A 26641-nucleotide genomic window follows, 5' to 3' on the forward strand; every position below is an offset into this window, starting at 1 on the left:
GCCCCCAGTCTTCTTGATTTTTTCATCAGTCTTTGTTCGTTCTGAGGCACAAATTTATTGTATTTGTGGGGGAAATCAAGAGAGCTTGAAATTTAACAATGTACTCTACCATCTTCCCCGAAATTTCCCCTGGGGTATCTTTCTAATGCAATAATTTACAAGGTCCATCAGTGTGCTTCCCCTCATGATTATCCATTGATATGACCTATGTGCTCAACCAAACTCATTTGGCTTTGAGAAATGGTTATTTGCTATTATAGTTATTCCTCCCCCTCCTTTCTTCTCCCCACCTCCTCTTTCCCCCTGCCAAAATCTGACATTCTCTTCCATGTTTTTATATAGATTTGGGTAAGATGGATTTAATTTTATAACACAAATCACTAACAGGTCTTGGGAGGCCTTTTTCTGTCCTCAAGATGTACCCTTTATCCATGAGGTAGTTTTCTGCTGGGCTCCTCCTATAGAACATGAAGCTGCTTTCCTTCATGATAACCAACTTGTCCTTGCCTCCTTACTGCAGATACTGCTATCAATTATTATGGAGATGATGCTAGCAGCATAACAGTAAGTCCTAAATCTTCATGACCCTCCAAAGCTTACAGGCTTTGCCCCAAAGTTAGGGCAGGGGCTAGACAGAGGAAACTGATTAAAACTATAGCTTAGGGCTCCTCTTCCTTCCAAACAATTCCTAAGAGTTGGTTAGATTTCTGTCCTAAGGTGTCAGACAATTCAATCAGTAGTTGTGTTATGATATAGTTAGAAATGTCATAATCAGAATGTTGATCTCCAATTCTTGGTGGACATGGCTCTCTTCAACAATGAGAGAATCCAAATCAGTTTTAATTGATCAGTAATGAACAGAATCAGCTACACCCAGAGAAAGAACACTGGGAAATGAGTATGCACCACAACATAACATTTCCAGTCTTTCTATTATTGTTTGCTTGCATTTTTGTTTTTTCTTCTCAGGTAATTTTTACCTTCTTTCTAAATCTGATTTTTCTTGTGCAACAAAATAACTGTATAAATATGTACACATATGCTGTATTTAACATATGTTTTAACATATTTTACATGTATGGGACTACCTGCCATCTAGGGAACAGGGTGGAGGGAAGGAAGGGAAAAGTTGAAACAGAAGTTTTTGCAAGGGTCAATGTTGAAAAATTACCCATGCTTATGTTTTGTATATAAAAAGCTATAATAAAAAAGTAATAAAAATTACGAAATGCATACAAGCTAAATAAGAATTTCTGTAAGAACTAATTTTTTTTTCAAAATTAGTATGGTAGAATAACAATTAGGTAAAAAAAAAATAAATGTGTACAATTATGGAAATGTAAAAAAAAAAAAAGAGAGAGAGAATGCTTGATCTCACTTGAATCAAAGACCTGATTAGCCTTCCATTCATATAAGATGATCAGTTTTAGGATAGGAGCTCAATTCTTTGCAGTTCTTAGATTTATTTATGATTAAGAGAGGTAACTCTTTGTTAGGATCTGCAAACTATTGCAGTGGAGAGAACTTTGACCTTAAGAGTCAGGTAGGTAGTAAATTCAAATGCTACTTCATCCCTTATATGTGTGGCTTACCTAAGGCAAAGTACTTTTCTTAGCCTCTGTTTTTTCATCTGTAAAATGGGAACAATAACAGCACTTACACAGAATTGTTTTGATGGTCAAATGAGACAATACAGTAAAGCACTTTGAAAATCTCAATACACTTGATCAATGCTGGCTATTGTTGCCTACTATTGAGAAGATAGTAGGAGAACAATTGGAGGGAACAGTTGGTTTCAGGAAGAATTTTTCTCCAAGGGTCCATTACTATTCTATTTTAATAAATCAAAAATCCTACTTAAAATTATTATCTTTACAAACCATATTTTGCTGTGAAATTTTTATTTTTGTTGCACAATTATTATAAAATGCAAGTAGTAATTATTTGGGTAATGGAGAGTTTTATCATTAGCAAGAGAAATCTGAACCCTATTTCCAAACAAATGCTTGTATATTAATAAATTATCTCTGATAACTTTGGGCTAAAATGCAAACTGTAGGATTTTTCTTCACTTACATATACACACACTAAAATACATATGTATGCATGTACATATGATATTATTGGATATATATAACATACTAGAGGACTTTCTCATATCTTAGGTACCAATGCAATACCCAAGCTATCCATCTATTATCTTACTCTATGAACATGGCTGATCTACCTCCTTTATTTTGGAGTATTGTGTATTTTCTTGACAACATATTTTACGTTACTTCTTCATGCAAGTCATCACTGCTACAGTGGTATAACTCATCACCCACCTCCCCATTGTCCTTTGGGTCACCCACAATTGTACTTCTTCAGCAATCATGGCATGCCAATATTCTCAGCTATATAGAATCTTTAAAAGAATGTTGATGTTAAAAAAAATGATATTGAAGCTTGAAATAGTTGGAAACATGTATAATGCCCTAGATATAACCTGGCTCTCTCTTTTCCATCTCACTATCTATCTGGAGTGCCTATTCAAGATATATATACTCAGCAGGTTCCCCAGCTAACTGGTTGTTATCTACCTGCATGTAAACCTAAATATAGTAAATGGGTTTTAATTGGTTTCTAGTTGTGGCATGTGATGTATGAGGACTAGATTGGTATGCTAATCCCTCTGCTGCCATGAAGAAATAAATGTTCTCCTTGACAAATCATTCAATCTTGTGCAGCCCCTGTTGTCTCATTTGCAAAATGAGATAATTTTTCAATTGTTTATTGAATGGTTTTTGTTAGTAGAGAAGAGATCTTTGATATCTATTTTTCCAGGATCTTAGAATGAGGGTATTTTGGGGAATATGCATTGGATTAGATGGTCCTTTAGGCCTCTTCCAACTCTGAAATTCTGGGATACTGATTTTATAGTAAAGACCGTTGCGAAAATTTATTTGCAAAAATTCATTTTGTAGTGACAATTATTTTTTTTTATAATTCAACCAATATGTAAAGTGAGGTCATTTGCCTTTTATTTTAAAGTCTCTGTGCTTGGACAATTTACTGTTCTGTATATTGAATTCAATAACCAATTTTTTGTAATAATGTTTTGTTTTTGTTTTTGTTTTTCTGGATGTAATCAATCCAATGTAGTACTTAAGTCTTATGTAGTCCCAGTCAGAGGAATATGACTGACTCTGAAGGTTTCTGATCCCTTTGAAATTATCTGTCATAACTTAATGTTTCCTGCCCCCTGAAGACAAAGCACTACCTGCATTAGGTGCTGTTCCTGGCACCTCTCTAATCAGTATTGTCAGTGTTTCCAGATTTGTTAACCTGAGCTTGCTCTAGTTCCCTGTAGATAACTTTTGCAGTACAGACTTTTGGCTGCCTGTTTATGTAGTCTTGGGTTGAATGTTGTTTGGATTTCTGAACCATTATTCAATCTGATACTCTTTTGGAATCTTTTTTGGAATACATGTGGGAAAGTGGAACCTTTCCATGACTTTTCACATTACCATCTTAATTGGAAGCTCTGTTTAATATTTTAGAGAGGAAAATATTTTTAGTATCACAATCTTTTTCACAGAATCTACATTCACATCAGTAGGATTTCAAGGTAATGTCTTAAATACATTGTGCAAAAAGATTTCAAGCCATGATTTTAAAAGTCTGATGTTGCTAATGTTAATTCTCCTACATGAACTATAAGTTTTAATCTAGCTCTCAGTGTCTTAGAGACATCATAGTATACATTTTCAATGCTAGAGCAGATCTAGTAAGAATAAAATCTGGTAAGATAAAAATTTGGAGGCTAATATTCTAGGATCAGAGTTTTCGCAACAAAAAGGGCCAAAGGGGCCAAAAAAGTGGTTCTGAGCTGGGCCTGACTCATCTTACTCCCTTACATAATTTCTTTTCAATATTGGAACAAAACAAAACACTCATGGGTCATTCAGTGATTAACAAAAAAAGATTTACTTAGCCATAACAGGAGAAGGATATTTTAGGAGAATAGGCATTCAGAATACCTCAAGTTGATTTAGCTGAACCAAACTGTTTTGCTTGAACTGTGTTTAGTGATTGACAAGCCAAGCATCTCAAAGCTCCTAAAATTCTGTGGCTATGTTGTACTTAGGGGACTAGGAAGTCCTGTCAGCAGCCTGACTCAACTAAAAGGGGAAAAAAAAATCAACCTAATCTATAAAGAAGTATGGGTTAGGATTTTGCTTTTACTACAGAGATCTAGTCCAACCCTCCTCATTTTAAGGATGAAGAAACTGGGCTGAGAGAAGTAGAATGATTTAACCATGGTCATAAAGGTATTAAGTGGCAAAAATTGCATTTAAGCATAGATACTCTGCTTTCTAAATTCAGCATTCTTTCTACTGTAGCCATACTTTCCAAGGAAGACTCTATAAGTGGTCCTCAAATTATCCTACAAAGCCAGCTTTCTGCATTTACATATGGCCTGGTTTTCCTTATGTCAGGTACTAGCACTGACTTCACAAAAGCAAAGCTGTTTCTATTGAACAGCAGTCTTTCCTTCCCCCATCAAGAGTAAAAATTATATATTTCCAGAGATTATGATGACTGAGAAGGCTATCATGTTAAATTTGGTTAATACTGAACCAGACACTTACTTCCTCATTCATTTACATACATTACTTAGACTCCTTCCTCTCTTCCCCATTAAGGGATTGAAATAGGGGAAGATAATAAGAAAATAGTAGCATAAGTCGGTGGTCTTCAAAGTAAGAGCTGTGCTGTGTCCCCAAGGGGAGCTGACAACCAATTGGAAGATGACAGGAAGATACATCAAACCTTCCCTGTGGGAGCCTATGGTAGGCTATCTTTAATACAGCCATATTCTAACAATACCACTTCAGTCCTTCCCAGACTTTTATACGGCCTTGTTTTCCCTTTACCAAGATTCAACCTCTCAGGTGTTACAATTTAACTTTGCATTATAACCTATAATATAATATAATGCCATTTTGAAAATTCTTCCCATTCTTTAGCCTGCTCATCCTCTGGTCCCAAGATCACTTCATAGCCTCTGTATGTACCCCATTAGAAAGTAGACTATGCTCTAGTGCAGTGATGAGTGAGCACCTTTTCCCTATCATTTTTGTTTTGGATGGGAAGATGATTTGGATGACAGGAGAGCGGACATGGATGGATTGTGATTTTCATCGCAAATTTCAATACATTTTCTCTCCCATTCTAACCAACCCCTCTCAAACTTCCCTATTTCTCTGAGAACACCACCTCCTTCTAGGACCCAGATTCATAACCTTATTGTCATCTTTGACTCCTGACTATCATTCACTCCACATATTGAAGCAATTGCCAAATCTTGTTTCTATCTCCACAACTTCTCTATTCATACAACTGTTACCAGAGTTCAGATATTCATTGCCTATTTTTTGAACTATTGCAATCATAAATGCCAGCTCCTGGTTTCATTGCTTTCCTCACTGAAAATCATCTTCCATCCCTGAGGAAAGTGATTTTCATTAAGTGCAGGTCTGATAATGATACACCTTCCCCCAATAAACTCTAGTATTTATTACTTCTAGGATCAAAAATGAACTCCTTTGTCATAAACAGCTTTTTATAATCTTACCTTAATTTAACTTTCCAACATTATACATTACACCCTTTCCTGCATTCTTTGGTACAACTCAGTTGATCTTGTCCAGGTCTTTTTTTTTTTCCCCCACATAATATAAAACACAACTCAACATTTAAAAAGAATAGGAAATAAAGATATGATACCAACCATTAAACATAAACTATGCAAAGAAAAAGGAATAGGTTTATTCAGAAAAGTATCTCCTGAGTTAAAACTGGAGACTTCATCTTTGCTGGTTTTTGTATTGTATGTTGTAAACATGATTCCTACAGAAAAAAAATTATATTTGCTGAATATTGTTTATTGTTATATATCTTCGATAAGAAAAATGTTTAAAAAAAAATTTAATCCTCTTGGATAGCTATGCTGTTCAAAGTAACTTAATAACCCTTGCTAACAAGTGACTATTATTTACAAGTGACCTATTATCCAGGAAATGCACAGACACTTTTTTAAATTATAAAAAGTATTCAATTACATTAATAGTGACAATTTTAAAAATCCTATATTATTAATAAAATTGAAAATCTTTAAAATATTACTTATTTAATCTTTATATTTCTATTTTGTGTTATATAATGTACATCAGATATTGGTACAAAATTCTTTGATCATAAATAAATATACATGTACTTAAGTACAATTTTTTTTGTACTTATAGAGGCATGTGATTTAAAAAAAAAAAAAAGCTGGAAACCTCTGCCCTAAGTGAAGACTTTAGGATCATAAGTTAATTAGAAAAAGGTTATCCATTGATTTGTTCTTATGTTAAATTGCTATGTTGCCAACAAATTCATTCTCAATACATTTTTGGAGATTTCACTTCACTGTTGCTTCTCTTTGATTTTTGCATGCTTCTGGCTCTGCTCTTGCTTCTCTAATTAATCCTCTTTAGTTTTTCATGGACTTTTCTTCCTCCCTTTACCCATCAAATGTAAAAATTGCTATTTTCAGTACTCTTCTTTCTTTACAATCTCTCTCCAACATATTTTGCATTTTCATCTCTCTAGTTTTATTTATACTTTTTCTTCTGCTTGGAATGTCTTTCCCCCTTTCCATTCCTGTTTTCTTGGTTAGTCTAAACCCTGTCTGGCTTTTAAGATCTACTTCAAATGTCACCATAATTCATGATCTTCCCCAATCAAAAATATTATATATCCTAAATACTTTCTATTTGTCTCTCCTGACATTTTTCTCTTTCTCTTTTGTAGTTTTTTTCTAGTGCAGTCTGTGTGTCTTTGAAGAAGTCAATTCTTCTCTCTGAGCCTCATCTAGAAAGTGGACATAATCTTTCTATCTGCCTTTATGGGACCTTTAAATAGCATCAAATAAGACAAAATATGTATATTGCTTTATAACCTGTAAAGTACAATATAAATGATAGCTATCACCAATTATTATCATTGTTGCTACCACAGGGTAGTTCAATAGAAAGGCTGCTGAATTTGGAGTCAGAGAACCTGGATTTAAATCCTGGGTTACCTCTCAATGCCTGTTCGACCTTTAGTGAGTCACTTAATCTCTGATCCTTGTTTCCTCATTAGTAAAATGAAAAGATGAAATCAGATCACCTCTCAAGTCCCTGCCAGTTCTAAATTTATGATCCCATGACATCCTACAACAAATTTCTTCTGGCATCTAGCCTGGTGCTTTGCACATAGTAGGTGCTAAAGTTCAGGATATTTTCTGCATTAAGTAATTGAATTTCCAGTCTTTGTTCAATGTTAAGTTGGAAATAAATGTATTAGTTATTAAATATCTAATTTTGAAATATATTTTGTATAACTATATAGAGCACATATATATTACAAAATTTGCTCTTGGCCACTGTACATCTATATAGACATTCCCATCTAACACACACAAACAGGTATGTGTACACATGTAACACACAGTACATATATATACACACAATGCACACATGCTCATTATAGACATGTATACATAACACACGTATACATATTTAGAGAGAGAGAGAGATTTATATAGACACTTACATATACATATACATACACAGGGATTGGGCCTGTAATTTCATTGGTATAAGGAAATCCTTTATTAAGAAACTCCCACTATCCATGCAGGTTGCTATCTTTCATACAATTTAGTCTCAGAGGATGAGAATCCTGAAATTAAGTTACTTGCGCAAGGTCACCCACAGTTAATATTGTATAAGAAGTGGGATTTGAAACTGGATCCTTAAACCACCCTTGATGGGGAGGAGAAAGGAGAAAAAAGGAAGAGATCAAAGAGAACTGGGGGAAGGAGAAAGGAAAAAACAGTTAGTTTACCTTTTTCCATTCCATGGACTCTCCTATCTTATTTTGTTACCTTTTTGTAAAAGTGGCAGATGTTGGCGCCCTTTTAGAAGTTGTCCAAAGCATCAAAAATAGCTTGCTTGAGAAAACATCAAAGAATTGAAAAAGAAACCACAGCCTCAGTGCTTTAGTGACTAGTTAGCAATTTGAAGCCTGATTCATGATAAGAATCTACTTGTTCCAGTAAATCTGAAGTAAATTTTGTTTGTTCTCAGAAACAGTAACTGAAATCATAAATAATAAAAGATATAATAGCCGCATTTAATCTAATGGACTTAAAAGTTTTCTTGCCTTTTACTTTTGCTAATGCTCTGTCATTGGGCAATTACAAAGCTTCCTGCTTACAGACAGCCAAGTTATTAAAAGGTTTGGGGCTCAAAAGTTTCCTGGTAAAATGTTTATTTTGAACTAGAAATGTACTTCCCTATACATTATAGTTGGGTTCCCAGGGCAGTCCATAAAAGTTTATTTAATCTGTCATGTAGCAAATTATATAGTACTAAAGGAGAGGGAAGCTATGGAATAGAGGAGAGAGGAAAAGGAAGAGAATTTCTTTTCCTTTTCCTGGGTCTATATTCCTCCTTCCCCTGGGAAAATTTTTCAAGCAATATTGTTAATAATTTACATAATGGGTACATGATTTTGGCATACAGAATGATACCATAAACAAATTAGGAGAGCAAGGGATAATTTTCCTATCAGGACTTTGGAGAAGGGAGGAATTTATGACTAAAGAAGAGCTAGAGAGTGCCATGAAATGCAAAATGGACAACTTTGATTACATCAAATTAAAAAGGTTTTGTGCAAACAAAACCAACAGAAACAAGATTAAAAGAGAAGTACAAATCTGGGAAAAAATCTTTACAGCCAGTGTTTCTGATAAAGGTCTCATTTCTAAAATATATAAAGAACTGTGTCAAATTTATAAGAATACAAGTAATTCCTCAATTGAAAAAAATGATCAATGGATATGAATAATTTTCAAATGAAGAAATTAAAACCATTTATAATTTATATGATCACTATTGATTAGAGAAATGCAAATTAAAACAACTTTGAGGTACCACCCCATACTTCTTAGATTAGGCAAAGATGACAGGAAAAGATAATGATAAATATTGGAGGGGATATGGGAAAACTGGGAACTAATGCATTGTTGGTAGCATTGTGAAATGATCCAACCATTCTGGAGAGCAATTTGGAACTATGCCCAAAAGGCTATCAAACTGTGCATACCCTTTGATCTAGTAGTGTCTCTACTGAGTCTGTATCCCAAGGAAATCATAAAGGAGAAAAAAGGACCCACATGTGCAAAAAATGTTTGTAGCAGCTCTTTTTGTGGTAGCAAAGAATTGGAAAATGAGTAGATGCCCATTAATTGTGGAATGAGTGAACAAGTTGTGGTATAGGAAGAAAATGGAATATTATTGTTCTATAAAAATGATGAACAAACTAATTTTAGAAAGGCTTGTAAAGATTTACATGAACTGATGCTGAGCGAAACAAGGAGAACAAAAAATACATTGTACACAATAACAGCAAGAATGTTCGATGATCAACAGTGAAAGACTTGGTTCTTTTCAATACTTCAGTTATCCAAAACAATCCCAAATAGACTTTGGACAGAAAATGCCCTTTGCATCCAGAAAAAGAACTAAGGAGACTGAATGTAAATCAACACGTGCTATGCTCACTTCTTTCTTCTATTTTTTTTTTTTTTTACTACTCCCATGGATTTTCCCTTTTGCTCTGATTTTTCTCTCCCAACATGATTCATGAAGCAATGTATATTAAAAATAAATAAATTTACTAGAAAAAAATTAATTCATGGTAATACTTTAAGGTATACAAGGTTGTTCTACACTTTTATCTCTTCCCTGTGAGGTAGATAGATCATGATTTGTCTTAATTGCCCTCAATTCTGAAGCTCTCCTGCCTTCTAGTTTTCTTCCTCTCAGATGCTTACTGTGATCACAAACTTCCTACAGCTACACTTTATCCAGGTCTGCCTTCTCCCACAAATAGCCCCATAACTGTAAGAATTCATGTTTTGTAAATTAATAATACACTTAGCATGTAATATTGGATAGTATAGCTCTTATTTTTTGTGGGTCTTTTTATTCCAAATTACTAGAGGGAGAACTCACTTAAAAAAAATTTTTTTTCAAATAGCAAAATCTACATTCTTACTTTTACACTCCAGATTCCTTCATCCCTTCCCCCTCCTCCCAATTCAGAATGAAAGAAAAGCAAAACCCCTGTTACAAACATATATATTCAAACAAAGAAAATTTCCACATTGACCATATCCAAAACAAGTGCACACACATGTGGTGTTCTCTTTAAAATATAATGGTTCTCTGGAAGCAGGTTTCTTGGGGAGGTTTTCTGGAGGCAGCCTTAGTTTCAGCTAAAAGTAATAATCACCTCAAACCTCAAATCACCTCAGCCAAATGATAAAATCCAAACGTTTATTTTCTCCTTCCTTGGGCCTGAGTAGCTTTTCTTAGAGACCTATCTTTCTGCTTGGTTCCAAGAGCTCTTGCTGCTAATCTTTTGCCTCTGCCAGCTTCTCTTCCAAATATCTCCAGCCAGCTCCAAGGTGAAAGATGAAATGAATCTGTCTTCCCTCCAGGAGAGGGCTTCTGGCTCTCAATCTCCCAGAGTGCTCTATGTCTGTCCCAGAGTGCTCTTTAGCCCTAAGAGCTTCTTGCTTATATGAGCTCTCTAAAAGTGTGAACCCAAGCATTGTTTCTATCAGTTCCACTTAGTACCTTGTTTCAAGTTCTGGCCCAAAATATCTCCTTGTAAGATCAGATCAATCATACTGAACTATGCTAAATTAGATAATTATTGTCTCTATCAACTCTAATGAGTTAATACTTTGTAAAGATTCCAACATCCACATAGATACACACACATTTGATTCTATACCTCAAGTCTTTTGCCTCTCTATCAGGAGGTTCATAAGTATGTTTCATCATTGATCTTCTGAAATTGTGATAGGTCATTACACTGATCCCAGTTCTTAAGACTTCAAAGTTGTATATCTTTATCACATTGTTGCATAAACTTTTACTAGTTCTGTTCACTTCACTTGGAGTCAATTCATACAAATCTTTCCAGGTTTCTCTAAAACCATTCCCTTCTTCATTTCTTATTTCACAATAATCTTGCATCACATTTATATATCACAGTTTGTTCAATTGCTCCCCAAGAGATAGACAGTCTCAGATTCCAATTATCACATCAAAAGATCTAAAAATATTTTTGTGAGATATTAGAGTCTCCTCTCCCCATTAGGACTAACCTCTCATTTAATCTGCATTTTCTTTAGTTCCCTCTTCTTATCTCTCCCCTTTCCCTACTGTTTCCCTGTTGAGTGAATCTATTTCTTTTTTAAAAAAAAAATTTAATAATAGCTTTTTATTTTCAAAATATATACAAAGATAATTTTCAACATTCACCCTTGCAAAACCTCGTGTTCCAAATTTTTTTCCTTTCAGTTAGACAGCAAGCAATACGGTATAGGTTAAACATGTATAATACTTGAAATCATATTTCCACATTTATTATGCTGCACAAGAAAAATCAGATAAAAAAGCAACCAGAAAACAATAAAAAAAGGTGAAAATATATTGTGATTCACATTCAGTCCCATAGTTCTCTTTCTGGATGTAAATGGCTCTCTCCATCATAAGTCTATCGGATTTAACCTGAATCAACTCATTGTTGAAAAGAGTCAAGTTCATCACAGTTGATCATCACATAATATGGATGTTGCTATGTATAGTGTTTTCTTGATTCTGCTTACTGAGTGAATCTATTCTGCATTTCCTTCTTTGGACCACTTCAAATGAGAGTGGATTTCAAATGTTACCTGTTTCCCCTACCCCTTTCTCCTTATTTATGCAGATCTCTACTTACACACATTGATTATGTGAAATAATTTCTCCTAACCATTCTTTCCTTTTCCTTTTTTCTTCCTAATGCATTTCTCTTTCCTTCCCATTCCATTCTTATTTTCAGATTATCAGAATAACCATTCCTTGTCTTCTAATTAGACTCCCTCTATATTTAATTCAACTCCCTCTAGGAACCCTGATGATAAAGTTTGGAGGGGGAACATGTATCATTTCCTCAAATTAAAATCTAAGCTTTTTATTCTTGGTTAGACTCATACAATTTTCATTCATGTTTACTTTTTTATGTTTTCCTTAACTCCTGTTTAGAATTCAGATTTTCTACATAGCTCTAGTGTTGTCTTCTCAGAAAGACTTATCTTTTATGTTATTAAAGTTTCATTTTTTTCCACTTGTATAATTATACTGTTTTACTGAGTGTCAAATGAAATAATATTTATAAAACACTTGAGATAGCAACTGACATAATAGGTGCAATGTAAATTCTAGCTTTTGTTGTTAATATTATTGCTGGGTAAGTTATTCTTGGCTGAAAGCTAATATCCTTTACCTTCTAGAATATCAGATTTCAAGTTCTCCACTCTTTTACAGAAGTGGCTGATAAATTGTGTGTGATCCCGACTATGACTCTTTTGTACTTGAATTCTATTTGCTTACAGTTTTTTTTTTCCCTTTAACCTGGAAGCTCTGATTTAGGTTCAATGAGAGTTTTGATTTGGAGTTTCTTTCAGAAAGTGATTAGTGTATTTCCATTTTGTCCCCCGATTCTAAGAGATCTGGGTAGGTTTACTATTTCTCAAAATGTGCTGTCTATATTGTTTTGGTTTGGGGTGGGGGGGAGGTTAGTTATGGTTTTCAAATAGTCTAAAGATTCTTAATTTTCCTCCCAGGTCAGTTGTTTGGGTCTATGCAAGACGGGGCTGTATTAAATCACTATAAGCCAGCTACAAAATTCTATAGCTTCAAAGTGAAAAAAATTGTAAGCTTCCCTTTGGTCTGGGATTGTTGCCTTGATTATTCCTCTAAAGGTTTCTGAATAGACTAGGAATTGGAACTGAGACTCCAGCCACACAAACACTGCTTGCTTCTAAACTTATTCTTCTCTCCTTGATATAAAAGAGGAGAATACTAGAGTAAAGATAATTAGTTTTCTTAGCCATGTTGAATTTGAGATGCCTAGGGGTTATCCAACTAGAGATGCCCAAAAGGCAAAATTGAGTTCAGGAGACATTTGGGCTGGATTTGGGAGTCATCTGCCTAGAGATTTAATTTAAATAAAATCATGAGAGCTGATGAAATTATCAAATATAATATAGAATAGAAGAATGCCTAGGCTAGAGCAATAGGAGATGCCTTTTGTGGGCATGATCTGAAGAAAGGCCCAGTTTAAACCAGTTCTTTTATGCATTTTGTAGTTATTTTAAATGCAGTCTATCTTATTCTAGTTCTTTTCTGATTTTTATTAGTAATGTATAAAATACTGAGGATTTTTGTGCATTTATTTTGTATTCAACTACTTTACTTAAACTAGTAACCATTTTAATTTTCTTTTTGGCTAATTTCTTTTTTCTTTCTAAATGACTTATGGAATTAGCAGATGTTTCATCTCTTTGCCACTGCTTATACCTTTATTTTATTACAATTTATATTTTATGATATATGTAGACATACAACATAATTTATATTTTTTTATTTTATTTATATAAATTTTTATAGTTAGCATTAGTTAGCAAGGTTTTATTAAGCACGTACTATATGCTAGACACTGTGTTAAGTGATGACATTACAAAGAAAATTTAAAAATGGTCCTAGATCTCAAGGAGCCACATGCAAATAACTATGTATTACAGATAAAACTTGTTCAGGAAAAATTGGAGAAAATAAATAAAAGTAAGGTCCTGGAATTAAGCCGAGCTGGGAAAGCTTTTCATAGAAGATGGGATTTTAAATGAAATTTGAAGGAAGCCAGGAAATATAGATAATGAGGAAGACTATTTCAGGCATGGGTAACAGGCAGTGAAAAAGTCTGGAATTGGGAGAGGGAATCTTGAGTAACTAACAACAGGAAGGTAAATGTCATTAGATTGCAGAATAAGTGTTAAGTATAAAGGACAGTTTGTCAAACAGAATTTTTTACACTAGGTCCTGGAGGTGATAGAGAGCCATGAGAAAATATTGAATAAGCATGTGATACGGTCAGATGTGGATTTAGGAAGCTTAATTTGACAGCTGAGTAGAGGATGGACTTTAGTGGGGAGATAGTTGAGGCAGGGAATCCAACCAGCAGGCTGTTGGAAAAATCCAGGAGTAAGATGATCACCAAGGTGGTGATAGTATCAAAAGAGAGAAGGGGAAGTATATCAGAAATGTTCTTATTTATTTGTTTATTTTTTCAAGAGATGTTCTCAAGACAAAATCTACAGGTCTTGAAAACAAAAATTGTGTCAACTAATAATAGGGAGAACATAAATTCTTATGTTGTCTTTACTTTCCAATTTATGGAAATTTATTTATTTTTAGTATGGCATCCAAGAAAAACTGAAAGAAACATTCCTGTTCAAAATCCAAAAATCAGCATAATTTGTGTCAATCAACAAACATTTTATTAAGTGCCTACTATGTGCCAATTGCTGTGCTAAATCCTGGGGATACAAAGAAAGGCAAAATCCCTGCTTTCAGGGATGCCATAAGCAAATTAGAAGAGCAAGGAATAATTTACCTATCAGATGTTTGGAGAAGGGAGGTACAATTTTTTTACAGCCAGTGTTTCTGATAAAGCTGGGGAAAAAATTTTACAGCTAGTGTTTCTGATAAAGATCTCATATCTAAAATATATAAAGAGCTGTGTCAGATTTATAAGAATGCAAGTCACTCCCCAACTGAGAAATGGTCAATGCATAGCAACAATTTTCAAATGAAGAAATTAAAGTCATCTATATGATTCCTATTGATTAGAGAAACACAAAATAAAACAACTTTGGGGTGCCACCTTGTACCTCTCTAAACTAGCTGACGGGGAAAGATGATAAATGTTGGAGGGGATGTGGGAAAACTGGGACACTAATGCATTGTTAGTGGAGTTGTAAAATGATCCAACCATTCTGGAAAGCCATTTGGAACTATGCTCAAAGGGCTATGAAACCGCATACCTTTTGACCCAGCGGTGTTTCTACTAAGTCTGTATCCCAAGGAAATCATAAAAGAGGGAAAAAAAATTGGAAAATGAGTCGATGCCCATCAGTTGGGGAATGGCTGCATAAGGTGTAGTATATGAAGGTAATGGAATATTATTGTTCTACAAAAAAATGATGCACAAGTTGATTTTAGAAAGACTTGGAAAGATTTACATGAACTGATGCTGAGCGAAACAAGCAGAATACATTGTACACAGTAACAGCAACATTGTGAAATCATCAGCTATGAAAGACTTGGTTCTTCAGTGATCCAAAACAATTCCAATAAATTTTGGACAGAAAATGCCATCTACATCCAGAAAAAGAACTGTGGAGATTGAATGTGAATCAACACATGCTATGTTCACTTATTTTTTCTGTTTTTTTCCCCCCTCTTCTGGTTTTCCCTTTTGTTCTGATTTTTCTCTCCCAACATGATTCATAAAGAAATGTGTATTTTAAAAAAAGTTAACAAAATAATAACAATTAAAATGAAAATAAAATCCCTGTTTTCAAGCACCACTGAAGGAAACAACATGCAAACAGCTATGTACAAACAAGATAAATACTTTTATAATATATACATACGATAATTTGGAGATAATCAGTGGAGTAAAGATATTAGCAATGAGGAGGATGGGAAAAGTTTCTTGAACAATGTGAGTAAAAAGTTTAATCTATTCGCTTTTTGATTACCTTTGGTGCTTCAGTTTTGAGGCCTAAATTCTCCCCTTTAGGAATTCTCAGCCGAGCTTGCCCTTTCTTTCCCCAAACTTCACTCAACTCTCAGCCTGTCAGCTTTAGCCAAAATAAAGGGAAATATAGCAGTTATGCTGATTGGTCCCAATATACAAACGGAAGGTATTAAGTGAAACGACGATTTTAAAAAAAAGCATTACAGGTTAAAATAAATCGGTCACGCTCAGTGCTGCTCATAAGAGCTAAAAATCTAATTTAGCAAAGATGCAAATTGTGATGGGGGTAGGGTAGATATAAGAGAAGAGAAGCATTCACGGATATTTTTATTATGCAGTGTTCTTTATCTACGATTAAGTATCAGGGAGAATCTTGACTTAGGGATATTTATTTTGCTTTGCAAATAAGGTATGAAAAAATGCTACTCAAGTGAGTAGCTACTCAAGTAGTAGGGTCAAGTGACCCTAAAAAAGGCAGAGGAGGCTAGAGGATTTGAATTCGAAACAAAGTCACGAAAAGGAACAGACGTCACTGGAAACTCCTCCCCTTCTGCCACTAAAAAAAGGAGAGGTGGAGGAAGGAAGTGAGAAGGGACCAGTCCGGGGATCTGGTTGTGGGTTTCCTCTTCAATGCTTTCGGTTTTCCCTCGCCCCACTTCGTTTCTGCTGCAGCAGATGAAGCAGGGGAGAAAAGAAAGATTGTCTACACTTTCTGGGTCCGGGAATGGGAAGTCTGCCTCTGGCGGAGCCAGAGTATCTGCAGACTTTCTGGTTTCGTCAATGACTCGCGGGCGCCTCTTGTCTTCTGCTGAGCCCGAAGTGGGCGTAGAGAAGTCAGTCCCGAAGGAACGGGCCGGAGGGGCTGGCCAGAGGAGAGAGGGGAAAATGGGCTGCTGGATTGGGAAGGGTGGGTAGAACAAGGTAGGCTAATCAGGCGGGGAAGATTTGATGAAGCCCTGGCGAGGTGAAAGGTGAGATTTTGGGATGGGGCTGAGAATAAGGATAGAGAAGACATTTTAGATTCTCGTGCAACAGGGGAGCCAGGATAAGTTTTAGGATGAGACGTGTGATGGGAGGCAGTGGAGGTTGGGCCCACCTGGGGTTCAAGTACAGACCTGACCCTTAATCAAAGCCCCACCGTGATAAAATATACTTGAGTCCCCGAGAAAAAAAGGACAATCTTTCTATATTTTTTTTCTAAGATCATTGAAGTCACGATTTGTTTATAATACAATACTTATTTGTGTCTAATCGTGGTCATTTCGAGTGTGGGAGAGGACAGAAAAAAAAAAGAAATTTACATGATAACATATATTTAAAAGAAATACCAAGTTATATTTAACAAATTTGCGGTTTCACGTACGAAACTTATTTATACAATCTTATGGAAAGTTTTTTTTTTTCTCTTTGCTTTTTTTTTTTTTTTTTTTTTTGATAATAGCTTTTTCTTTTTGGAATACATGCAAAGATAGTTTTCAACTTTCACCCTTGCAAAAATTTGCGTTCGAAATTTTTCTTTCTCCCTTTCCCCCAACCTCACTCCCCAGACAGCAAGTAATCCAATATATTGGAATCCAAACATATTGGAGATGCTTGTTTTATTCCACAAATTAAAAGTAAAATAAATTTAAAAAAAAAAAAAAAACTCGAGCTTATAGTTGTCTCACTGCAGCCCACCCCAAGTAAACCCAGTAGCTAACTACCATTCTCTCAGCACACACCTCCTTATAAATCTCAAACCTTATTACTATTTTTCTCCTTACTACCCTCTTCCATACAATCCAGAACCTTTTCTCTTTTTTCAGAACATTCCCTTTCCCCTCCAAATCAATACAAATTTAATGAGCCTCTTCAAAAGAGCGAACCTCACAGGCTAAATAAAGCCCCATGGGTGATAAAGAGTTTCTCCCTTTCAGAAAAGTACAAAAGGTGCAGGATGCTTCACCTTTTGGGTAATAGCACCCAGCCTGCTTTCTCTGTTCTTGAGTTTCCTGAACTGGTTTCTCCCAGTTCTTGACCTAGATCAAGTTGAAGATTGAATGAAACCGCCTTACCGCCCTCCCCTCCCCCAATGGATTATTACACAGAAGATACTTCTGTTGGTTACTCTAGCCTGCTTCTACAGTGAGTTAATTTCTCCTTTAAGGTAGACAGAAATCTCACAATTCATTCTTTTTTATTTTCTAGTAGAAGTTGTAAAAATGTCTAAAGATGTAGGAGTTAGGATGGTTGTACAAGATTTTATGATTACTTAGTAATTCATTATTAATAAAGTTTAATATTGCTGCAACAATTGTCAACAAGTATTTATTAATTTCCTACTATGTTTCAGGTGCTGTGTTAAGTTCTTAGGATATAGTTGGAATAATAATTTTCTAAGTTTTTCTGCATTATATATGTAAATAAAATAACAAGTTTAGAAAGAAAATGTAGTTGAGCCAAAGGGACTAGCTAAAGGTGAATATGTTCAATTTAATCTACTTTTGGCTTGTAATGGGAGGCAGCTCTTTTATCTAAGCAAAATCCCACATCAAAAACTGGAGCAGTTCTATCAGAATGAATCAAGTTTTTGATTAGTCATCTAATGTGATTTCTTGTTCTCTCTCTTACAAGATTTGGAGAGGAAGATAGAATTTTAATAGCTGAGACATATCCTGTTCACTTATAGAATATAAATACCTCAAAGTGACATCATTTCAGTTTTGCTTGTATAACCTGTGTTGCCATGGAGATGAGAGATGCAATTCTAGAACCTACCAGCTAGTGATGTCCAAGATGGCTTTGTGAAAATTTCTTGGAGAAAGATGCTGGGGTAGAGAAATAAAGAATGCTATCAGTAGATAAGGGAAAATCATCCTCCATCTTAAGACTATATGGACACATGATGTAGTGTCCCAATATTTTGCTTCCCAACTTTTTTCTCTAGAGAGAGACTGAGAACAGTGGCTGATATTATTTCTGCTACCTGATTTAATGAACCATTTAATATGCTGCTATGCTGGTGCATGAATTTTCATAGTCTTTTCATAGGTGGCAGTTTCCTTATCCCATAACTTCCAGTCAGGGAAGGAAGTAGTTCCCATTAACTGAACCAATTCATAGACTTACAGTCTCACTCTCCTCCTAAGGAAAAGGAATTTAAAGAAGAAAAATATATTCCTGCTGCACCAGCAGAGTAGACTGATACAGGCTGCTGTTATATTCAATGAACTTTACTCCTCCACTTTTATTTCAATGCTATCATTTATTTGTCAGCCACATGGTGGAATGAATAAAGCCCTGGGCTTGGAGTGAGTAAGACTTGAGTTCAAATTCCATTTTAGACAATTATTAGCTATGTGACTAAGGTCAAGTCATTTAACCTCTGTTCACTTTAGTTTCTTCAACTGTAAAATGGAGATAATAATAGCACTTACCTCACCAGGGTGTTGTAAGGATCAAATGAGATAATATTTCTCATTTGCTTAGCACCATGCCTGGCACATAGTAGATACTATATAAAAGTTTGCTATTATTTAATTTAACACTTTAATTTTAATATTATTTAATTTAATATGACTAATAATCCATTTCATCTATCCATTGTTGTTATTATTTATTTATAATGTCTGACTCTTGACCCCATTTTGGATTTTCTTAGCAGAGATACTAGAATGGTTCCTTTTCTTTCTCCAACTCATTTTACAGATGAAAAAACTGAGGCATACAGGGTTAAGTGACTTGCCTAGGACACACTGGTAGCAAGTGTCTAAGGCCATATTTAAGTCTTCCTGACTGTTGGCCCAGTATTCTATCCATTTTACCACCTAACTACCCATTATATAAAGAAAGATAGTGTTTCTAATCCTTATTGCATGGTTAATTAAGGATAGAAGTTTTGGGAAATGTATGTATGGGTCTGGGTAGCAAGACAAAGGTACATCTCAGTTTGTCAAGAGGCCCATGGCAGTGGTGGAAATAACGATCTCCCTCAAGTCAATTACCAATCCACAAATAAGCATTTATTAATTACTAGCTTTGTGCTAAGCACTAAAGACATAAATGAAGCCAAAAGAAACAGTCCCTTCTCTCAAGGAGCTCATATGGGGTAGAAAACATGCAAACAACTATGTACAAAAAGATATAGAAAGGATAAGGTGGAGATGATAACACAGAGAAGTCATCAACATTAAGGGATTTTAGTTGGGTCTTGAAAGAAGCCAGATAAACCAGGAATTGAAAATAAAGGAGGGAGAAAATTCCAGACCTGGAGACAGCTGGTGAAAATGTCCAGAGTCACCATGAGATGGAATGTCTTATGTGAAAAATATCCAGGAGACCATGTCATTTCTTAAGAGATGAAAAATTAGGGAAGATAAGGTATAAGGTACAGCTTACACAGTAGATAGAATATTGGCCCTAAAGTGCAAATCTGGTCTCAGATACTTAATAGTTGTCTGATGGTGGGCAAATAATTTAACCCTGTTTGCCCCTGTTTTCTCATCAGTAAAAAGGAGCTGGAGAAAGAAATAGCAAACCATTCTAGTATCTTTGCCAAGAAAATCCTAAATGGGTTCATGAGGAACCAGGGACTACTAAAAGGACAACAACTAAAGGTATAAGAACATTGAAAAGTTAGTAGGGGGTGGCAGATTATAAAGGGCTTTTTGAATACTAAACAGAATTTTATATTTGGTCCTGGAGGTGATAGGGAGACACTAGAGTTTGGGGTGGGGACAGTGAGAAGGCCAGGCTTCATATGGTTAGACTTGCACCATTAGGAGGATTAATATAACTAACAATTCTAGGATAAACTGGAATGGGAAGAAACTTGAGGTAGAGAGACCCAACCAGTAGGCTTCTGCAGTATTTCAAGTATGAGGGAATGGGGACTGTAGCAGAGTGGTAGCATTGGCTATATGGCAGAAACATTTTGAAGGTGAAATTGACTGAACTTAGCAACAGAATGTATATGGGTATGAGCAAGAGTTTGGAATTGAGGGTAATACTGATATATAGGGGATATAGGGGACCATAATATATTTCAAGAACTTTGGGATTATAGTCTTAGCTCTAGAAAAGATTATAAATACAAAGATTAATAACCTAAAGTCAATCAAAAGGCACTAGACTAGTGAAACACAGACCCTGGAGTTAGGGCCTTAGAACCTGGTAAAGAGGATGGAGCATTACCAACTGTTCTGTGAATTCTTTTAGAATTCATTACTGGTTCTTACATGAGATTCTCCTCTTTTCTAACATCCTCTAATTTACCCAAAGGTAAGGGAGAGTATCCACAACTTGCCCACTCCCCTAGCTGTCTATGCCATAGTTGTTATTAATCACTACTGAGTCAATTTGAAGTAAAAACTTATTTTTCTAGTGGCATAAATTAAGGACTTATTGGTATCATTAATATTATCTAAGTTATAAAAGAAAATTAGATGTCTTAGTTTGCAAGGACAAGCTGGATTTTAAAATAGACATTTTAATGCTTTCTAGCTTCAACCTGTAGGCTTGTGGACTGACTTAGAAATTAATTAGAAGTAAGGGAACCAAACAGCCATTCTATCTAACCATCTAGTGGCATCTGGAAATAATTTTCTGCTTTCCATCTGAGTGAGGAAGAAATTAAATATAAATGGGATGGGAGGACTGATTATAATTTCTAGTATGAGTATATTTTATATATTTGATCATGTGTATTTTTCTGGCAGGTAAAAATAATATACAGCACACTGACTAAGGCATAGAAGCAACTCTCATCTCAAAGGCTCTAAAACCTATCAAGCACTTTGAAAACCTCCACTCTGGGGAAAAGAGTTTGAATGTGAAACCTTCCAGCCAATCAGGATTCTCTTTTAGTTTATTTTGCAATCAGATTCACGTTACATCTTCTTACTTTTAGAGTCCTTGCAAGATTTCATGATCTCCATAGAAAGGCTGCTATTTCACTAAATTGTGATATTATGAGTGTGTCTCTTCTTTTAGCTTCTGAATAGCCTTTCTTTGGTGCATTTTGCCTGGTAGAGATGCCTATTGAATTCAGTCATATCTCTCTGTAGCACATAGAAATATCAGCATCAAAGGTTTTGCGGTCATCTGCATCTAACTGACTGTTGCTGAACAAGTGGATCCAATATTGTTGTGTAGGGGATAGAGGGAAAAACAATTTAAAATAGATGAACCTGTTGGTGAAGAAAGGGAAACACTAAGAGGAAATAGTTCAATGGAAGCATATTTTGTTTAAGATCGTTCATTTGTTCTATAATAATGATAACAATTTGGGAGAAGGGTTGGGGTTCAGAGGGAAAGAAGCTCTTCTAGGAGCAGAGCTCATCTCAGGGGGATGTTGAGTGGGAGAAAAGCCACAGCTCCACTTAGGGACAGTGTCATGAATGGCAGCTAATTTACATTCCCATGAAATGTCCTTGGGTATCACTGTCAGGACATTGAACTTGGTTTAGTTCAGCATAACATGTCTTTCATTCTCATGTAGTAAGTTCTTGTTATTTAATTATGTGAATATTTCTTCCAATGATATTAATCTTAAGTATCCAGCCTTTGCAATTCTTCTATATGTCCTACCATAAAACTCATCACAAGGGAGACCTCTTGATATTTTGGAGGCCTTTTTTCTAAATCTTTTAATGTTACTAGGACATACCTCTCACTGTATGATTGAAATTAGGTTTATATAGTTACACTTATAGATGATGAATATAGAATGTAGAAATATAGAAAAATATAGAAATATAATGAGCATTCTTTGTCATGATTCAGGTGCTTTTCATATTGATTCTTTGAAAATGGACAAAAATCTTTGCTTTGAAATTCATGACCATAATTTCTAAGCAGCAAACATCATATGAGTACTCTGAAATTCATAATTATTATTATTTCTAGTGTTAGTAATAGTATTTCATAGAACATGGTACAATGTTGTTGATTTTAACAGCTTTCAAATCTACTATTTTTTCTCCTCCTGGTACTGTAAGATTCTTTGGTTGGTTCTAGTATTAGCCCTGAAAACTGTTAAATGATTAAAAGGCAGTTACTGTGAGACATTTTATTATGATCTAAAAGTAAATGTTCTGAAGATTATTGCTGTTAGTATAACTGGATTTTTATTAAAATCAATGAGAGTAAACATAGATAGCTTTTTATGCATATATTAAATGAAAGCTTTTGGGGAGTGCTTTGCTATTATTTTGCTATTTTGGGAGACAGTGTATAAAATGGAAAAGATGAAATACAGTTTACATTTAGGATTAAAAACATTTGAAAATGTTTAAATTTTTTATTTTAAGTGTAGGGAAATGTTTCAAGATGGGACTAGATCTTATTATAACTACATTTTAATTAAGTATTGTCCATTTAGGAAAGCATTATTTATAATATAAGTAATATATAATACTTTTTTATCTAATCTGAAATCTTTGAAACTGTTTTCCTGCATATGTACTTTCTTTTTAAAATTTATTTTTGAACCAAGAAAAATACACAAGCAAATATAAGCATGATACTATTTGTTTCAAAGGGCTTATTATTTAATTAGTATAAATAGTGCCTATACCAGTGTAGATTGCATTCCCTCCATACTTTAGAAAACAGTCTCTTTAAAGATATAGAAAACAGGTTACATCACTTGGGTCGGTTCATACAGTTAGTAATGTTGAGGAAATTATAGTAAGACTGAAGCTATAATGTAGCTCTAATGTAGCTCTCAGTTGTGGCGATTTAACCTGTGGCCAGAGAGTCTCAATATGTATTTATGTGATTTGAGAGACCAGTCTTTGGGACTACTTCAAAAACTCACAGTTCTTTTGCATGTTATGTCTCCACCTAGAGGTTGTTCCAGGGAAAATTCTACAATTGGCTCTTCTAACAAGTCATGAAACAGAGACAATAGGCTTGTCAGAAGTATTTGCTAGTGTCATGGAGGATGTTTAGTGCAGTGACCAGATGGAAGAAGGATTCTGGATAAAAAGTGAAGAAATCCAGCCATTCCAACTCCCTCATTTTATAGGTGAGAAAACTCAGGCCCAGAGAGTATACTGGATTTATGATTACAATGATAAATGACAGCACTAAGATTTCTATTTGGATCCTCTGACTTCAAACCTAACACTCTTTCTACTGTATTACCTTGCCTATATGCGTATATATATATATATATATATATATATATATATATATATATATATGCAAATATATGCATATAACCCCATATGTATTTATAATTCTATTTAAATATACTTACATATCATATATATTATATATAAAATACATATACACAGGCACACATACACGATATAATTGTAAGATTATACTTTTGTTGTTCCAACTTTTCAAGACCCTTTGTAGGGTTTTCTTGGCAAAGATACTGGAGCAGTTTGCCATTTTCTTCTCTAGGTCATTTTATAGATGAGGAAACTGAGTCAAAAAGGAAATGACTTGCCCAGAGTCACAGGGCTAGTAAGTGTCTGAGACTAGATTTGAACTCATGAAGATGAGTCTTCTTGATACCAGGCCCCACATTCTATCCACTGTTCCACCTAGTTGCTTTTCAGATCATATATGTTCTATATAACCTATATATACCATCCTTGTTTCCAAAAAGAGATTTCCTTAAAAATGAGAAAACAAGACCAAGGATGCCTCCTATAGATGGGTATAACAATGATAGGACTTAAAAGAGTCTTGGATTTTTTTTTTAGATGAGCCTTGTCTGAAGATATAATCTATGTCACCTTTTCAGGAATCTTTCTTAATTGCATAACTATATTGAGATTTCAAACTTTACCAATTTAAAAAATATTCTATGATAGCTATGGTGATATATGTATACCTGATGGTAATTTAAGTAAAATATGAATTATTTCTAAACTCCATGTTGACATGTATGTAATAATAACTTCTTTCTGCTTCTTATGATTTTTCTTTGTAAGCTATCAGTTACACATATATGTGTGTGTATCTGTATGTCTATGTTTATGTATATCTCTCTGTCTCCTGTCTCTCTGTCTCCTCTGTCTCTGTCTCAGTCTCTCTGGATCTCTCTCTCTCTCTCTCTCTCTCTCTCTCTCTCTCTCTCTCTCTTTCTCTTTCTCTCTTCTATGCATATAATACTGGATAGCAGTGGATACAGCACTGAGCTTAGAATCAAGAAGACTCATCTAAGTTTAAATTTATCCTCAACAACTTACAAGCTATGTGACCCTAGTCAAGTCATTGAACCCTGTTTGTCTCAGTTTCCTCATCTGTAAAATGATCTAGAAAAGAAAACAGCAAACCACTCCACTCTTTTTACCAGCAAAATCTCAAAGGGATCATGAAGAATTAGACATGACTGAAAAATCTAAATACTAACAACATATATGTGTATATGCACATATCTATAGTTTAAAGTATATTACAAGTCTTTTCTCACTGATTATAACAATTTTTTGAGTAACAGGAAAAAGAACTGTTTTGTAAATATACAAACTCCCTATGGGAATTGAGGTAAGTATTGCTTTATGATCATATCTAAAAGTTTAGAAGCTCTAACATTGCATTATATGCTTTTCTGGTTCTTCCTTTCCTCCACAAATATTTTTACATATGCAAACTAGAATTTAAATGAATATCAAGGCATCCTAGACAGGAAAAAAAATAAAAAATATAAAGGTAGCTTAAAAAGAATATATAGAAAAAAAAGGAGTGTGATAGTTTATAAGTTGATTTTAAGTATATATATTATGCCATTTGTAAAAAAAAATAAATTTTTACTTTTTTGTTATTCTGAGTTTGAATTTTTTACTTTTTGTTATTCTGAGTTTGTTGATAATAAAATTTTAAAAAAATTTTTTAGATCACCATCACTAATCCTCTTTCCCCCAAAATTTGGTACCCCAGTTTACAAATTAAAACTCTCCTATAGGAAATAAGCATAAAATTCTACACATTGACCATGTCTAAAAATGTGTCACATTTTTATGTATATCTCTAATGCTTCATTATTGATTCTCTAGAGTCATGATTGATCATTTCATTGATTAGAATTCTTGAAGTTTTTTTTGTGTTTTTTTAATATTCTTTTTTATTTTTATTTTTTAGATTATAAATGTACATTCATTTTGTACATATTGCCATGTGAGTCATGTTGAAAGAGAAAAATCAGAACAAAAGGGAAAAATCGCGAGAAAAAAAGGAGATAAATGCTATTATTATCCCCTTTTAACAGATGATAACAAAGGTTTGCTTAACTAAAATTACATAACGTGTCTGAAGCAGGATTTGAATTCAGTTCTTCATGACTTTGGGTCCAGCACTCTATCCATTACACATTTTTCTGCATCATAATAATGCAGGAATATCTCACTAGTTAGCTAGATAGCACAGTGGATAAAGTATCAGGCCTCAAGTTAAGAAGAACTGATTTCAAATACTGTCTCAGATACTTACTGTATCTTAAATGTTTACTTTGTTTTTATCATCTGTAGAATGAGCTGGAAAAGGGAATGGTAAACAGCTCTAATATCTTTGCCAAGAAAACTCCAAAAGGGGTCTTAAGAAGGAAGACATGACTGAAAACAACTAAACAACAACCTCCCAGAGTGGTTATGAAAGACAACTCATAAAAAAAAATGAAATAGTTAAGTTTGAAGAATGAGGGATGGCTGACCTAGGTCTCTCCCCTAAAAGTGAGGGGTTTTTTTTTGAAGAACTCCAACACAGGGAGAAAGGGATCATAGGAGCAGAGTGAGGAGATGGATGAAAAATGTGACAAAGTCAAAAGAATAATTGGGAATGGCTCTTGTTCTGATATATTTGAATCAGTTTTTTGGATATCAATCAGATCTTGGATATCAGAACTTAATTAAAAAAAAAAAACTTGCTGCTGCAAAGATTTTTTCCTATTTTACTGTTTCCTCTCTGT

This window comes from Sarcophilus harrisii, chromosome 4 (assembly GCF_902635505.1).
Source record: "Sarcophilus harrisii chromosome 4, mSarHar1.11, whole genome shotgun sequence".
NCBI lineage: Eukaryota > Metazoa > Chordata > Mammalia > Dasyuromorphia > Dasyuridae > Sarcophilus > Sarcophilus harrisii.